The 18,315-nt window shown below is 35.7% G+C and overlaps 1 protein-coding gene across 7 annotated transcripts in view; it reads right to left on the reverse strand.

The window, feature by feature from the left end:
• LOC123531790 (zinc finger CCCH domain-containing protein 10-like) overlaps positions 1-18,315 on the reverse strand; it is a 288,284-nt gene that overhangs the window by 74,554 nt on the left and 195,415 nt on the right. Inside the window, exon 1 of one of the 7 annotated variants that reach the window (XM_053517074.1) lies at positions 10,915-10,932. The exons of the other annotated variants lie outside the window; for them this stretch is intronic. The gene's annotated coding sequence lies outside the window, so the exon portion shown is untranslated. Of the gene's footprint in view, positions 1-10,914; positions 10,933-18,315 lie in introns of those variants that run through there. 7 annotated transcript variants of the gene reach the window in all.

The following is an 18,315-nucleotide window of genomic DNA, read 5'->3' on the forward strand; positions in this document are numbered from 1 at the left end:
ACGCCCCAAAGGTTTTGATAAAGTCAAATATCTGAGGATGGGAGCAAAATTTAAAGAAACTTTACTGTTGATGTCCTAAGGAAAATGACAACAAAGGGAAGAAATTCCCCGAAAAACTCTTAGTCCACTAAAATTATTAACAGGTACAGATGTGTCAAAATACACCTTAACTTTGCAGGTACCATCCATGTTGTACCAAATAAAAGTGGTCTCCGTTTTTACCTACGGCTAATAAAAAAAAAAGTTACAAAATAACCTATTTCTAGTAATATAAAAGGGAAGTAATTCAATAAAAAATATTGTAAGTGAACAAAAAAAAGAATCTGCCAAATAAAAAACAAGAGCACCGCAATGCAAAGCAACATAAACACAAAACAAAGTCATGTGACCTTTAACCTCTAAGTGTGACCTTTACCTTGAAGCGAGCTATGTGCTCTGTACGTCGTCTCAATGTGGTGAACATTTGTGCCAAGTTTTTTTTTTTAAATCCTTCAAGCAGTTTAAGAGTTACACATCGCACTCGAAACAAAGTTATATGACCTTTGACCCCTAAGACGGACACATAGACAGACAGACGGTCAGACGAACACCAAAATACGTTCCTTCGGGCGTATAGTAACAACAAAGGAATGGAGACGCAAGATATTACGTTTTCTACAGTTTTCACAATGTTTTACCTGCTGACCTACAGTTTGATCCCAGCTAACCCAGTAAAGATTAATTTTCATTTCGGCCGACGTCGACGATGGAATACGGATACATTGCGAACAGATAAGCTCATCTTTTCAACTTTGTCGCAGATGTGCAACTTATAATATTGAAGAACCTTTCGGGAACGTGTTATGACGCTAGATCAAATACTTTTTGCGATATGCATAACAAAACACCTCTCTGGCGAACAGACAGACGGACAGACAAATCCAAATCTTATACTGTGCGGTAACATAATAAGCCAGACCTTACCATCATTATTGGAATGTTTTCCTACCACACATAAATTAAAATTTTCATGTTGAGACGGTCCCCTTGAAAAATCGATCGTCTTAGGTGTTCACAGTCCACGTAGACTTAATTCGTAAATGTCTAATAGCAATTGACAAAAATGGACAAGCAAGTCAAAATCAGATTTTGCAACCCCTGTAATCCTTTAAGAGTAAAAATAACTATTTTTAAAAATGAGTCAGTGCATTTTAGATCAATCCATGAAACATAAGTTCTGTGTGTACTTCCATGACAAAAATGTACAATACTGAGCAAATAACTTTATTTACCTAAAAAACTGAGCTATAATATGATCTTCCAGAGTTGTAGTGGAACTTTATATTCAATCTAATAAACCAAGTACCGAGATATTTAAATTTGCATATTTGACACTGTCAGTGAATTTATTATTTAAATGGCATAACAAATAGTTTCTAAAAAAGTAACTAGATTTTTATTGCGTAATTATATTTCAATAAACAATTTGCATTATTTTTCAAAAGTATACTTATTATTATCATCTACCTATATTCTATTTTACTTCGAATATGAAGAAAGTAATATTCCGGCCAATATGATAGTGCAGTGTGCAGTCAGGCAAATAAATTAATGACGGTGTGCAATGTTAGAAAAAGTAACTCACTGTGTTTGGCTCTACACACCAACAAGGATATCGAGCTTTGATGGGCTGTTTACATAATATAACAAGAGCTGTCTCCATAGGATGACATATGCCCCCGATGGCACTTTGAATGAGTAGTTATGGCCGATGTTAGAGTTTAGGACCTTTGACCTACGGAGCTGGGTCTTACGCGCGTCACGTCGTCTTACTGTGTCACACATTCATGCGTAGTTATTTTAAAATCCATGCATGAATGACAAAGATATGGACCGGACATGCCCATCAATGCACTATCATGAAAAATGACCTTTAACGTCTAAGTGTGACCTTGACCTTTGAGCTACGGACCTGGGTCTTGCGCGCGACACGTCGTCTTACTGTGGTACACATTCATGCCAAGTTATTTGAAAATCTATCCATGGTTGACAAAGATATGGACCGGACACGCCCATCTATGCACTTTCCTTTAAAGTCTAAGTGTGACCTTGACCTTTGAGCTACGGACCTGGGTCTTGCGCGTGACACGTCGTCTTACTGTGGTACACATTCATGCCAAGTTATTTGAAAATCCATCCATCGATGACAAAGATATGGACCGGACACGCCCATCAATGCACTATCCTTTAATGTCTAAGTGTGACCTTGACCTTTGAGCTACGGACCTGGGTCTTGCGCGCGACACGTCGTCTTACTGTGGTACACATTCATGCCAAGTTATTTGAAAATCCATCCATGGATGACAAAGATATGGACCGGACACGCCCATCAATGCACTATCCTTTAATGTCTAAGTGTGACCTTGACCTTTGAGCTACGGACCTGGGTCTTGCGCGCGACACATCGTCTTACTGTGGTACACATTCATGCCAAGTTATTTGAAAATCCTTCCATCGATGACAAAGATATGGACCGGACACGAAAATTGCGGACAGACTGACAGACAGACGACAGACTGACAGACTGACAGACGGACAGACGGTTCAAAAACTATATGCCTCCCTTCGGGGGCATAACAATAACAATTTTCCTGAAAGCCTGAAAAACTGGCAGTATTTCTCATACAATATCATCCAATCAAAAGATGTCTTACAAAGTTTAATTATAGTTTCCCTGTCTAAAAATAGCTTGTCATTCAAACAACATTTTTATTTGCTGTCAAGAGCAAAATTTAATGTCAACTTCTAGGCAAAGCAAGCTTAATTTATCCATTTTGTTGTTTCAATCAATAATTTACAAATTGATCTAAAGAGTAAATTTGTTTAAGTCTTAATGAGTCAATACACATTTACATTAAAACAGGAAAGGATAACATTATCCTTAACCTCTTTGTTCAAACTCAGATATAATGAATTTCCTGTATTCTTTATTTTCAAAACCTTTTCAAAATATTCTTGCGTAAATACTTCTTTTTTCACTGTATCTGGGCATGTATTAATGGGAGAAAAACTGTATTGACAAGGCTATTTACGTGCTGTTAATACATTAGTCCAAATATTAATACATGATTTTTATTTTTGAAATGCTTTGTCTGGAGCAAATATTCATTCCTGCCTAGACTCAGACATCTGATAACTGCATCTTGTTTGTTCTGTAATAATCTCTTCTTGTAGCATAAATGATGCAATTTAATCCATAGAATATTTTGCTGTATCAGTTACAAACCACAAACCCACTGCCATATCTGTTTACTCTATTTTCAAATTCAGTACAAGGTTCAATTTTGTAATAACTGTGAATGTATTGAATCACATGTAACATGTTTGTTTCAATGATTTTAGGAAGTATCAGTTGGTATGTTCACAGAATTCATATAAATATTGGAAGCAGGTCAATATGTTTATACTCATCTATATTCAAAGTAACTGTTCATTATACTCAAAATAACTTGTATGTAAATTATCTTTGAACCTAATTTTTAAATGATATGCAAAAATATGGTTCAATTTTTTGTCATGTTTTTAATAATTAAACAATAAACATTATCATTTAACATGAGGGCCATGATGGCCCTATATCGCTCACCTGTTATCATTGCACTCGAGGACAAGAAGGTCCTCAGAAAAAATATCTAAGTCCACAAAGGACAGGAACAACAAAGAGAAGAAATTGAACCAAAAAGAAGAAAAAATTCTTACAAGGTACATATATGTCAAAATACACCTAAAAATTGGAGGTACCATCCATGTTGTACCACAGAAAAGTGGTCTCGGTTTTTCCCTACGGCCAATAATAAAAAAGTTACTAAAAATAAGCTATTTATAGTAACGTAAAAGGGAAGTAATTAAAAAAAAAAAAATTATTGTAAGTGAACAAAAGAAGGATCTGCCAAATAAATCTGTTGACATAAATGGAATTTCAGATCAGTATCTTCATTAGTTACGGAGATATACCCATTTTAATTTGAAATAAAGGGAGGTAATATGACATAAAATCAGTCCATAGTTATCTACCCTGATTGGCTCAGTCCAACTAATGACAATAATGAAATTTCCAATAATTCCTATAAGTACTTACTGATATAAATCCATTTTGATTACAATCAGGGGAGGTAATCAGATATAAAATAACTCTGGAACCTACGATTGGATCTGATTTGTCATGGAATCCAAGATTTATTGTTGTTGAAGATATTTTGGAAGTTTGTATCAAATAAAACCATAAATGAAGTATCTATATGGCTGCAAAAGCCAAAATAGCCAATTTTGGACCTTTAAGGGGCCATAACTCTGGAACCCATGAAGGAATCTGGCCAGTTCAAGAAAGGAACCCAGATCTTGTGGTAATACAAGTTGTGTGCAAGTTTGGTTAAAATCAAATCATAAATGAAGCTGCTATTGTGCAGACAAGGTCAAAATAGCTAATTTTGGCCCTTTCAGGATCCATAACTCTGGAACCCATTAAGGGATCTGGCCAGTTTAAAAAAGGAACCGAGATCTTATGGTGACACAAGTTTTGTGCAAGTTTGATTAAATTCAAATCATAAATGAAGCTGCTATTGTGCAGACAAGGTCAAAATAGCTAATTCTGGCCCTTTCAGGGGCCATAATTCTGGAACCCATAAAGGAATCTGGCCGGTTTAAGAAAGGAACCAAGATCTTATGGTGATACAAGTTTTGTGCAAGTTCGGTAAAAATCAAATCATAAATAAAGCTGCTATTGTGCAGACAAGGTCAAAATAGCTAAATTTGGCCCTTTCAGGGGCCATGACTCTGGAACCCATAATGGGATCTGGCCGGTTCAAGAAAGGAACCGAGATCTTATGGTGATACAAGTTGTGTGCAAGTTTGGTTAAAATAAAATCATAAATGAAACCACAATTGTGCAGACAAGGAATTGTTGACGCACACACGCACGGACGGACGGACGCACAGACGACGGACGAAGGGTGATCACAAAAGCTCACCTTGTCACTATGTGACAGGTGAGCTAAAAACAATGAATACAATTTTCTTTGGTAACACTAACGATTTGTCCACCCTGGTTATTGATATATTTAAACCATGCTGACCGTTTTCGAGAATAACAAAATAGTAAGTAAAATATTACTGGAAATGAAAAGTCCTCACTTAATGAAAACAATACATTTAGTTTTCATGTCATGTTTTTTACGCAAAACTTAAGTGACAAAACACATTTGCTTTGTGCATTAATGTCTGCAGAAGCCCTTGTGGTAATTGTTCTTGATCTCCACCTTCTGTTTTCGTCACAAAAAAATCCAGCATGCTTTTGCAGATGTAAAATACTCAAAAACATGTATCCCTACAAAAAGTAGTTTTCTTACTTTCAGAATAAACAAACAGGGCAAAACTCCACTCAAGTATGAAACTGAGAATGCAGCCTTCCTATTGGTCAGTTTCATAACTATAGGCTTTGAATCAACCATTTTCACACTAGCATTTTGAGGATTGTCTCCAATCTCAGTTTTATATTAGTCCAGCTGAAATCAGCTGGGTTCAAGTTAATGCTTCTAAAAACAAGAGCTGTCTCAATAGGATGACACATGCCCCCAATGGCACTTTGAATGAATAGTTATGGCCGATGTTAGAGTTTAGGACCTTTGACCTATGGACCTGGGTCTTGCACACGACACATCGTCTTACTGTGGTACACATTCATGCCCAATAATTTTAAAATCCATGCATGAATGACAAAGATATGGACCGGACACGCCCATCAATGCACTATCATGAAAAATGACCTTTAACATCTAAGTATGACCTTGACCTTTGAGATACGGACCTGGGTCTTGCGCGCGACACGTCGTCTTACTGTGGTACACATTCATGCCAAGTTATTTGAAAATCCATCCATGGATGACAAAGATATGGACCGGACACGAAACATGACAGACCGACAGACTGACAGACTGTTCAAAAACTATATGCCTCCCTTCGGGGGCATAAAAATCTTCACGATTCTTATACAATAAAGGTCTTTCATTCAAAACATACATCAGCTAAGTCAAGAATAACTCTTTTTCCAACCAGAATTCTTTCACTTACTAACCACTTTCAGCAGGATTAGCCTAATTCCACCTAAACAGAACCTGCCAAGAGAGAATGCAATAATCTGAACATGGCAGTTTAATTGCAGCCAAATCAGCAAACTCATTATGTAATCTAACATGAAACAAAGACTTCTTGTCTTTTAATATTACTCATTGGCTTATTTTAAGATGAAACAAGAGATACAGTGAACCTTGCTTGTGTGATCTGTTGGAATTATGCCTAGGAAATCATGCAAGACAATGTTGTACTATCTAATATGAGAATTCAACTGTATAATGCATTTATGTGTTCATGTGTTTGTGTTTGTGTATGTGCATGCATGTGTTCCAGTGGATTTTGTGCTTTCATGTGTGTATAGTTATGTCACAACAAGAAAAGCTCCATTACTGAATGAAAAGTTTCATGACACACAGCAATATCCATTAGGCTTTACAATATATCTAATACTATTGCTAAAACGCTTGAATTTTACATCTTATCAACACAGATTTGTTTTTCTCTTTCTTTCACATTCAAAATGATCCAAAGTTCAATTCTTTTCAAATTACAGACCCTGTAACAACCATCAAATAACAGCTGTTGTTGGAATGTTGCTTCTCAATATACACATACCATGGTTTGTATATTTAATAATGTGACCTCTGCAATGCTCAAACTTAACATGACTTACTGTAAACACAAAGGCCATATAGGTTTATAAGCAATTTCAAACAATTTTCTTTCAACACAGTCCCTGTTAAAAAGGTTCAGAGCCTCAGGTACATTTAGCTGCATATTTGCATAAATTAAATTTCAAAAATAAGCAGTAAAATTTTCTTTCGATGCGTATCAAAACCAGCATGGATCCAGACCTGCCTGCGCATCAGCACAGTCTGGTCAGGATCCAAGCTGTTTACTAACAGTTTCTCTAATTGCAATAGGAAAGCGAACAGTATGGATCCTTACCAGACTGCACAGATGCGCAGGCTGGTCTGGATCCATGCTGGTCACAAATGCACTATGTTGGTTTTCTCATGGTGGGGCTCATAACTGTATCAAGAATGCTCTGAAAATAAAGCAACTATAAATTATGCACTATAATGTGTCGAAATTGGGAAGAAAGAAAATTCACAAAGTTTTACAGGCAAAAGTCTGTTATTACTAACAAACTACGTTCATAGAAATAGATGCCTCAGTTGGGGGATAGAATGTAAAAAGTATTTTGAATGACAATTCATATCAAGTTGTACAATGTATTATTTGTAGTAATTTGCGCACTCCAGCGATTGTGTCAATAAAAAGCTTTTAAGTCAATGGACAAGTAAGTGTGGTCGCTGAAAAACTGCATACAACAAATGTGAATAGTCCAACTTAATACACATGTGATCTAGTATCCTTTATTTTATTTATTTCTTTGTGCTACAGTTTCGTCTGTGTGGAAAGCATGAAAAATTAATAAGCTCCCACTGAAATGCACGGATACCAAATTAATGTAAAAATCATGGAGAAACCAACTTTTGAATACCCTTTGCAGTTTAGCCAATACCAAATTCAAACCAAAATGATGGGGTAGTACTAAATTCACTTTGAAAGCTTATCTGTTGCTCTGAAGTTATGTGGAAAGGTACTTAGTGAGCAGAATGTCACCTGATAAATCTGGCTATTCCAATTAAATGTGTCCATAGTAAATCAGGTAAATTACTGTTGACACTAGACACTTAAAAGCAATTAATGTTTCTATCAAAATTTAAAAACAACAAGTTCAAGCTGACATAATATAAATCAAAACTGGCACTGAAAGGCTTTCTAAGAATAATTGCAATCAGAAAAGTTCCTAGACCTCCTGAGGTAAGAATTTTATGCCAAAAGCATTACCCAAAACATTAGAAGACTCTGTAATATACCTGGAGGGTTGCCGGCTGAAGTGTAATGATTGAAATATGTTTGGAAACAAGAAAAAGGAATGGCTGATATTGTTCCAAACTTTAATTAGTTAACCAGATGTTTGTACCAACAAACATGTCTTCCATGACCACAGTCAGGTGTAATAATTTCCAGGCGATGAACTGTGGAAATGACTTCAGTTTTCTCTTTCTGTCAATAGTTATTTTGAGATGGGGTTCACCTTTGTGGTAAATGCATTTTCTTGAAATAGCTTCAGAGTTTTTGTAAGCATGCACCATATATATTTACTGTTAATTAGCTGTCGGTTAAAATGCCGGCATGTTTGTGTCAATTAAAACTAGGTTGCAGACTACTCTGAAAGATTTTTCATCCTGTTTCGTTTTAAGTGTATAGTGCCAAATACATTTCATTTCAATGGAAATGCCAAATACATTTCAGTATGATGAAAAGCAAAATTTGTTTTAGGAGGTACCGTTTGTCTAAGTTAAACAAGAGGGCCAAGACTGCCCTAGGTCGCTCACATGATAAACACACCATAACAGTGTAAACATGTTTGACAGTGATTTCATGGAAACAAATATTCTGACCAATTTTCATTAAGATTGGATCAAAAATGTGGTCTCTTAAGTGTAAACAAGCATTTTCTTCAATTTGACCTAGTGACCTAGTTTTTGAACTAAGATGACCTACATTCGAATCTGATCTAGATTTTACATGGTTCATACAGGACTTGGCAAAAAAAATTCAAGGACTTTTCAAGGACTTTTATCGATTTTCAAGGACTATTTTAATCGCTTTAAATCTTAAATTACAAAACCATTTAGGCTCTTCATAAGGCATTATGATAGAAGAAAAGTTACAGAACAGTTTTATTTTCCATAAGCTACAATAGCATATCTTAACCTTTATGAGATCTTCAATGGGATTACCTTTTATGAGCTATATTTGCCTGTATACATACTTAGTACATGTTTCTTATAAGTCTTTCAAGCTCTCAAGACTAGTTTTCAATTTGTCCTCTAGGGACAACACTTCTTGTTTTCCCGTGTGATTTCAATGCACTTTTTCCTATAGTTCCGACATCAATGAGTTTATCACATACACTTATGCTTGTCTGACTTAAACTCCTTTAACCACGATGAATAATCATCTTGTGTAAGCCATTTATTGGCGAAACTACATTTATTTTTTGGGCCACTCATTATTGTTGTTGATAAGTCACGCTACAATGACCTTGCGCATAATATTTTAACGTTGTGAAAATCGCTATTCCGTATCTAACTTCCGTACCGAAACGGTGTTCAACTAGCATTCCCTCCGTGGGTGTGCATGTATTTTTATTTTACACCGTTTTTTCGCTCGTTTTGACTTATTTATTATTTATTTTTTGTATTTTTCCCCTACAATACGATTGCACCCCCATTTTTAGCAAAATTTAAGGACTTTTCTACCTTTTTTTTCAAAATACAAGTACTTTTTCAGGGGATTTTTGGAAGAAAAAAATCAAGGACTTTTCAAGGACTTAGGATCAAATTCAAGGACTTTCAAGGACCTGTGTGAACCATGTTTTAACAATGAATCATTCTGACTAAATTTCATCAACCTCGATTAAAAAATACAGCCTCTATCGCATACAAAACATTTTTCTTTGATATATCCTAGCAACCTAGTTTTTGACCCCAGGTGACCCATATTCAAACTTGACCTTTATTTCATCAAGGCAATCATTCTGACCAAAATTCATGAAGACCAACTGAAAAATACAGCCTCTATCGCATACACAAGGTTTTTCTTTGATTTGACCTTGTGACCTAGTTTTTGACCCCAGATGACCCATTTTTGAAACTGGCCTAGATTTCATCAAGGTTATCATTCTGACAAAATTTCATGAAGATCAGTTGAAAAATACAGCCTCTATCGCATACACAAGGTTTTTCTTTGATTTGACCTAGTGACCTACTTTTTAGCCCCGGATAACCCATTTTCCAACTCGGCCTAGATTTGATCAAGGTAATCATTCTCACCAAAATGCATGAAGATAAAAAATACAGCTTCTATCTCATACACAAGGCTTTTCCTTGATTTGACCTCGTGACCTAGTTTTTGACCCCGGGTGACCCATTTTTGAACTTGGCCTAGATTTCATCAAGGTAATCATTCTGACAAAACTTCATGAAGATCAATTGAAAAATACAGCCTCTATCGCATACACAAGGTTTTTCCTTGATTTGACCTAGTGACCTAGTTTTTGAACCCAGATGACCCATTTTCGAACTCGGCCTAGATTTCATCAAGGTAATCATTCTGACAAAATTTCATGGAGATCAGTTGAAAAATACAGCCTCTATCGCATACACAAGCTAAATGGTGACGGACGACAGACAGGCCCCTGTAACCTTGACCTTTAACAGAGTGATCCCAAAATCAACAGGGGTCATCTACTCTGCATCCTATGAAGTTTCAACATTCCGGCTCAAGTGGTTCTCAAGTTATTGATCGGAAATGGTTTTCCATGTTCTAAGGCCCCTGTTACCTTGACCTTTGATGGTGTGACCTCAAAAACAATAGGGGTCTTCTACTCCATAAGCCCTACCATCCTATGAAGTTTGAAGGTTCTAGGTCAAATGGTTCTCCAGTTATTGATCGGAAATGAGGTGTGACAGACGGAAGGACGGATGGACAGACGGGGCAAAACCAATATGTCTTCCCCAGTGGTGGGGTGGGGAGACAAAATTTCACTTACATCAGACATACAGAGACAGATGAATCTCTTTTATAAATTCCTGTACTTCCTAATGCAAAAACAACTTGTAAAATACTGCTTAGTAACAACAGAAAAGAATCAACACATGCCCGACTTCTTCAAAGACGTCACAAATCATGTAATATGCATGATAGGGGTGCAAAAAGAATCCTCACCTGCAGATTTTGGCTTGCCAAAACATTGTAACACAAACTGACATATTATAGCACTGGTTCTGTAAACAAGTAAACAAACAGAACAATTAAAAAGCAAAGCACTAACCAGTTTCTTTGACAGGTTACATAACCCTTCCCTTCCTCTATGCTGAAATAATAAGATCTACAAGCATCTATTTTAAACTCATAAAACACTCTTAATTCTGTTACATATTTAGGGAGCTCAGTAATCAAAGTACTGAAAATACAGAAAGGGTGGCTGGCGAAAGAATAGGATACTGTTCAGAGCAATCATCTTAATACACTTGAGAGTAGTAGTGTAAAGATATTGCTACAGATGGCAAAAAACATACTGTGCTAATGCTAATCATTGGGGGTTTCTCATCTGGTAGTGAATCTCACATGGGAATCCTAAAACAAGGATTAACATCTAACAAGAAAAGCCATGTTCCAAGAATGCAGCTCCCTCACACCTCAACCCAATTGCAGTGTATGTGTGAATGTGTACACAAAAACATATCTTACAAAATATAGAAGTAACACATGTTGACAATGAGGACAAAATGAACAAGAAAAGGAACACAGACAAACAATGCCTTGAAACAGTTAGTGGCAAATGCATAACCATTTTGTGCTGCACATCTAACCTCACTCTCTGTCCTCTCTATTGTTCCGATGTCAACATGGCCAATATTATTAAAACGCTGGCTGTTTTCTACATGTAATTTTGTTGTTTCAAGGTAGCTTAAATGCAATTCATTACACACAAAAGTGGATGCCAATGGACATTATTGGATGTGCATTTAACACAATTTTGAAACTGTTCCTGAAAATTTCAGACAAAAACCTTCTGATGCATTACTATTTGTCCACAAGGACAAGATTATCAGACTTCTCATTTGAATTTCCAGTCCTGCCAATATAATTCATTCAGTGAAATCTCATACATTAATTAGACTTATACTGTGGAAATGCAAAAACAATATAAAATTTTCTTCTAGGAAGAGGTCAAGTAATATGAGAAAGCATACATATATGTATAAATTAATTTATATTGTTGTCACCGTCTTACAAATGCTACGAAATATTTCTTTTATTTATCATTTAATCCTTGACAGAAAACTATGTAAATACTTGAATTCATGTATGTATAAATTCATTCACCATCCACAAATTTCAAGTTTGTCACACATCGTTATTGAATGTAACGGCACAGCTTCGAAATTATTCGCACCTACCATTATTGTCTTAGAATAATTTGACAAGCGCCATTCATAATATGACTTCAAACTCCTTTTATTTTCATCAATCTTTTGATACTCTTTCACACTTTACCTTACCACAGTGTCAATTAACAACAATTATAATTTGAATCAAAATTCTCTCTTGAATTAAAAATGCGCAAATTAAGTCCTCACAAAACTGTCTTTTTTGCTGTTTGTGCGAAATTTCATGCATGTTTTCACAGTTTATAGATAAATAATGTTTCATAGTCTGGCTACAAGCTATAGATAACCTTTTCAACATCTGTATATTTTTCATAATTTCTCTTTTTTTCCACATTTTATTAACATTAAAATTTCCTTACAAAAGGGGCATAATAATACTGAATTTGAATAGTTTCAGAGGTTATTTCTAATGAATAACTTCTGGTTTATCAAACATACAGAACTACCTTAACATGGCCTTGACTCAGTCAGAATTGGTATGCACAATAAACCAGAAAAACATGTAACAGTAGAAATTGTGCTGCTTACCCTTCTGCATGTCCTCAGCAGTAAAACTGTTGATTTTTATATGGAGAGAAAAGCTGATAGCCACTACAAGATGATAGATAGAACAAAATATTTAGGCTGTCAGAATCTGTGCAGAAAGTCTAGTAGAATTATAGTGATGACACAGGCTCTGACAAACTACTAATTGCCATCAATTAGTTCCTGAGAATATGCTTCACTTGTATGTTCATCACCAATACCCAACATGAAAAGAATGTTACAGTCTTTTCACAAGTGATTAATGATTTGGGAAAATAACATATGTCTTTTCCAGTTCAGTTACAACTCTAAACTGCTTTTGCTCTCTGCTAGCTGGCCCAGTTCAAACATTTTATAATAATTTGTATCACAAATATACAAAAACAATAAACAGAAAACAATTCAACATCAAAGTCCATGTAAACAAATTAACAGAATTCTAGATCCAGTCGACTCAAATGTTTCAAATTTTCTAATAATTATCTGGTTTAGTAAGAATATCTCTGGGTTGAATCTACACTGTAATACAATCACAAACCAGGCTTATGAAAGTTTCTAACTGATGTTACAGTCTAACACACTCGCAGCACTCAAGTCTGTTATGCACATTAACCCTTACCATGCTAAATTTATATAATGAACTTGTCCATCTTCCAATTTGGACAGTACCATTAACTGTTGAAAGGGGTGCTTATCAAAAAGATACTGACTGAATAGGGAACAGTGCAGATCATGATCAGACTGCACAGATGTGAAGGCTGCTCATGATCTACACTAGCTGCAAAGGCAGAATCAATCGTGTCCAGCATGGTAAGGGTTAAAGTTAACTTCAAGCTAAGACATTGTACATTGTACTGAAATCGGATATGCACATTAAAGTTTACTTCAAGCTAGGATCTGTAATGCATATCAAAGTTAACTTCAAGCTATGCCCCCCAAACTTTAGATCAAAGAAGAAAATTTTTCATAGGAGGGAGTGGGTGTGGTGGTTATGTTCTAAATTGAGTGTTAACCATTTTTTCTAGTTTTTGTAACAGTGATCTTGATCTTAAGCCTATTGACTCTAAGCAGTCATAACTATATACCAAGTTTAATTGCAATCAATCACTCCTAACTTCAAAATATTGAAAGGAAACCAAAGTTTGAGGCATGAGACTGACCGCATGCCAACCCACCCAATGATATTCGCCAATCTAATTATATGATTTTCTGAAATCCTGGTTAAAAAGCAGACATTTTATTCAAGTCTCTGATAGTAATCTTTGTTAGATACTAAGAAATTTAAGTTGCAGATTCCCGCAGGATATGTTTTTCAAATATAGTTTTGTGTCATATGAAACTCTTAACTCATTTAGGAAACATAATGTTTACTTACTAATCATTTTGAAAAAAGCGGTAATTTAGTAATTCAAACACAATTACTATTTAATATAAGTGAACAAATTACTTATTTTCTTTGACATTTCATTTACTGACAGATCATTGTATGAATGAGATGTGTTTGACCAGATCAATTATAAACAAGAGCTCGTCGAACACGAAATGCCCCCCTTGATGCATTCAGTAATTGCACAAGGAACAGAAATTATATGCTCACTGTAAACAAAAGTTCTACCATTCTGGTTTAATCTGACCTTGACCTTTAACCTATTAACCTAACGAGAGATTACAGAGTGATCTTGGCGCCATCCACTGAGCCATTTTTGAATGTTCCAAATTTCAAGACTAGCTCAAGGTCAAATTTCGTTTCGGTACAAAACAATGTTTATGTGGTCCAAATTTGAAAGCTGTGGCTTGAGAAATGTGAAAGCAGGTCACTAGATCAATTTCAAGGTCAAAGTTCATTTGGGTAGACAGAACTATGCATGTGGTTCAAATCTGAATGCTGTAGCTTGAGAAGTGTGAAAGTAGGTAATAGGTAAAAATCAATGTCAAAATTCAATTCAGAACACAAAAATATGCATGCGGTCCATATCTGAAGCCTGTAGCTTCAGAAATGTGAAAGTAGGTCAATATGTCAATCTGAAGATCAAAGTTCATTTCGGTACACAAAACTATGCATGTGGTTCAAATTTGAAGGCTGTAGCTTGGAAGGCTGTGGAAATGTGAAAGTAGGTCAGTAGGTCAAAATCAAGGTCAAATTTTAATTTGGAACAAAAAACTATGCATGTGGTCCAAATTTGAAGCCTGTAACTTCAAAAATGTGAAAGTAGGTCACTAGGTCAATAACAAGGTCAAAGTTTTTTTCGGTACAAAAACCTATGCATGTGGTCCAAATTTGAAGGCTGTAGCTACAGAAATGTGAAAGTAGGTCACTAGGTCAAGATCAAGGTCAACTCATGTCAAGGTTCATCTTGCCACTCAGAACTATACATGTGGTCCAAATTTGAATGATGTAAGTTATGGACAGGAAGGTTCTAAGTTTTTCCCTATATAAGTCTATATGAACCATATGACCCCTGGGCGGGGCCATATTTGACCCTAGAGGGATAATTTGAACAAACTTGGTAGAGAACCACTAAATGATGCTACATTACAAAATATCAAAGCCATAGTCTTTGTGGTTTGGAAAAGAAGATTCTCAAAGTTTTTCCCTATATAAGTCTATGTAAACCATGTGACCCCCAGGGCGGAGCCATATTTGACCCTAGGGGAATAATTTGAACAATCTTAGTAGAGGACCACTAGATGATGTCATATACAAAATATCAAACCCCTAGGCCCTGTGGTTTTGGACAAGAGGTTTTTCAAATTTTTTTCCTATATAAGTCTATATAAACCATGTGACCCCCGGGGTGGGGCCATATTTGACCCAAGGGAAATAATCTGAACAATCTTGGTAGAGGACCACTAGATTTTGCTACATACCAAATATCAAAGCCCTAGGCCCTAGGGTTTTGGACAAGAAGATCAGAAACCGTTTTAACTGTTCCTGGCCAATGTGACCTTGACCTTTGACCTAATGACCTCAAAATCAACAGGGGTTATCTGCTGGTCATGGCCAACCTAACTGTCAATTTTCCTGACACTATGCCCAAGCGTTCTAAGAGTTATTGCCTTGAAACCATTTTACTGTTCCTGGTCACTGTGACCTTGACCTTTGACATACTTACCTCAAAATCAATAGGGGTCATCTGCTGTCATGACCAACCTCCCTATCAACTTTTATGACCCTAGGCCTAAGCGTTCTTGAGTTATCATCCGTAAACCGTTTTAATGTTCAGGGTCACTGTGACCTTGACCTTTAACATACTGACCTCAAAATCAATAGGGGTCATCTGCTGGTCATTACCTACCTCCCTATCAACTTTCATGATCCTAGGCCCAAGTGTTCTTGAGTTATCATCCGGAAACCATTTTACTATTCAGGGTCACTGTGACCTTGACCTTTGACATACAGACCTCAAAATCAATAGGGGTCATCTGCTGGTGATGATCAACCTCCCTATCAACTTTCATGATCCTAGGCCCAAGCGTTCTTGAGTTATCATCCGGAAACGGATTGGTCTACATTCCGACCGACCGACCAACCGACCGACCCACCAACCTACCGACCGACATCTGCAAAACAATATACCCCTCCTTCTTCGAAGGGGGGCATAATTATAAACATGATTATAATCATCTGCTCACAGTAGCTGCCACATTCTCCTAGATGAGTAGTAACTTGAGCCAATCAATATAAACATGTTTATTATTGAATATGAGTGAACCAATCAGGTATCAAGAACCATTTACATTTTATTTACCAACAGATCATTGTCTGAATGATAGAATCTGATGTTTTCACTCATACCATTATTTAATGATAAGGCCTTTGTATCTATCAATTCAACTGTCACCTTATCCATCAGTAATGATCATATAGGATAACCTTTCAGCACAGCAGCTCAAAACACATTTGATATCAGAACAGTTTTCATTCGACAATTATCTGTATGTAAATAAAATGTGAAATGCTTTCTTGATAAGTTATTGGTCAGTGCTTCATAGCAAATAATAAACATGGCTTAACTGACACAAAATCTAAAATTGTAAGTACATGTAGTTTAATTATCACTGTTCATTGATTTCTGTAGTTACAATGCCCTATCTGCTCCACATGTAACTGTCATTTGTTGGCAACAATGCTTGCAGCAGTCTAAATAGATGTAATGCATACTTGCATCATATATGGTTAGAAAAACACTTCTGCACAAGAACTTGTATGGTAAGGGTCATAAAGGGAGGTTATCAAAAACATTGGATTCAATAAAACTTTCTACTGTGTTGAACTGTATTCATCCCATTGACAAATATTACAGAAAATAATTGTCGAAAATAGGATTTAACAAGAAATTGTAATATTTTTTATGTCTACAATGAAAATGATGGCGGTATCATTACAACAAAGGCATTTCGAGTCTTTAAAACAATCTGACAAGCTGTAAGTACACCTGCATTTTTCATTTAGGTATAAAACAAATTTGTTGTGTTTAAATGACTTTTGGAGGCTTTCTTGCACATTTTAAATATCAGGGGACTGTGAATCTTCTTAGATGTTACAATTCTGGGAAAGATACCAAAGCATTAAATCATTTCTAAGTACTGTAATATGTCAAAAACCTCTGATTACTCTACATTATGTGTATGTTTTTACAAGATACTGTTGCATGAAGCATTACAATCAATTTGGCTTTATATCAAAAGATTTCAATTGTTAAGAGTTTTCAATGTTTTTGCATCCCCAGGTGGTACCATGATAAAATACCTCCAGTTATAATATAAGAACCACAGATAGCAGTTGGTGGGTGATTTAAATTCTGATGAGAGAGAAAAAGAATACTGCAGCAGATTTTTAATGGAATTTCAAACATGCTACAGCTTTCACTGATTAACAATGAATATAATTCTCTATACTTTTTCTAAAAATATCTTGTTAAAAAAAAACTGTAACACAGAAACACAAATTTTGAGATTATTCAATCAAATAAACAGAATATAGTCAAATTGATAATATGAACTTACACTGAAGTAACAAAATTATAAAAAGAATCTCTTCCCACTAATTGACCAGGTCTACATTTAAGCTGCTATAGCGATTTTTCCAAAACGGTTTTGCCTGCATTTAAATTTTTCAAACTATTACCTCCCTTTTATTAAATTTTAGAAGATGAAAATATTTGTACATGTACAAGGTACAAGGTTGGATTCACATTGACAATGGTGCTACACCAATTTAACGTTCCACATTGACAATGGTGCTATACCAATTTAATGTTTCACCCTGAAATCAGGTGCTAAAATCTCCAGGGGTTCACAGATAAATGGTTTTGGCATCGCATACACTCCAGAAATACTGTTACCTAGTATGCTAAAGTAATTATCAGTGTTAAAAAAGCCCATCACATGGACAAACTGTCTCTAATCAATCAGTAAGCTGCAAGAAAATGTAATGAATTTCAGACAAAGTGCCAGCAGAAAATGGTACTTAAAATTTTGTAAAGAAGGAAACCTATAACTTCTAAAATTTTCAGAAAACATCATACATCAATAGTATGACACAGCTGTTTCATTATACCTTTGAAGACTCAGAACCATCAAAAAGGAAATACTCCAAAGAGAATGCCACCAACCAAGAGCTGATGCTTCCAAATCAAAGCCTGCA

The sequence above is a fragment of the Mercenaria mercenaria genome, chromosome 11 (genome assembly GCF_021730395.1).
Source record: "Mercenaria mercenaria strain notata chromosome 11, MADL_Memer_1, whole genome shotgun sequence".
NCBI lineage: Eukaryota > Metazoa > Mollusca > Bivalvia > Venerida > Veneridae > Mercenaria > Mercenaria mercenaria.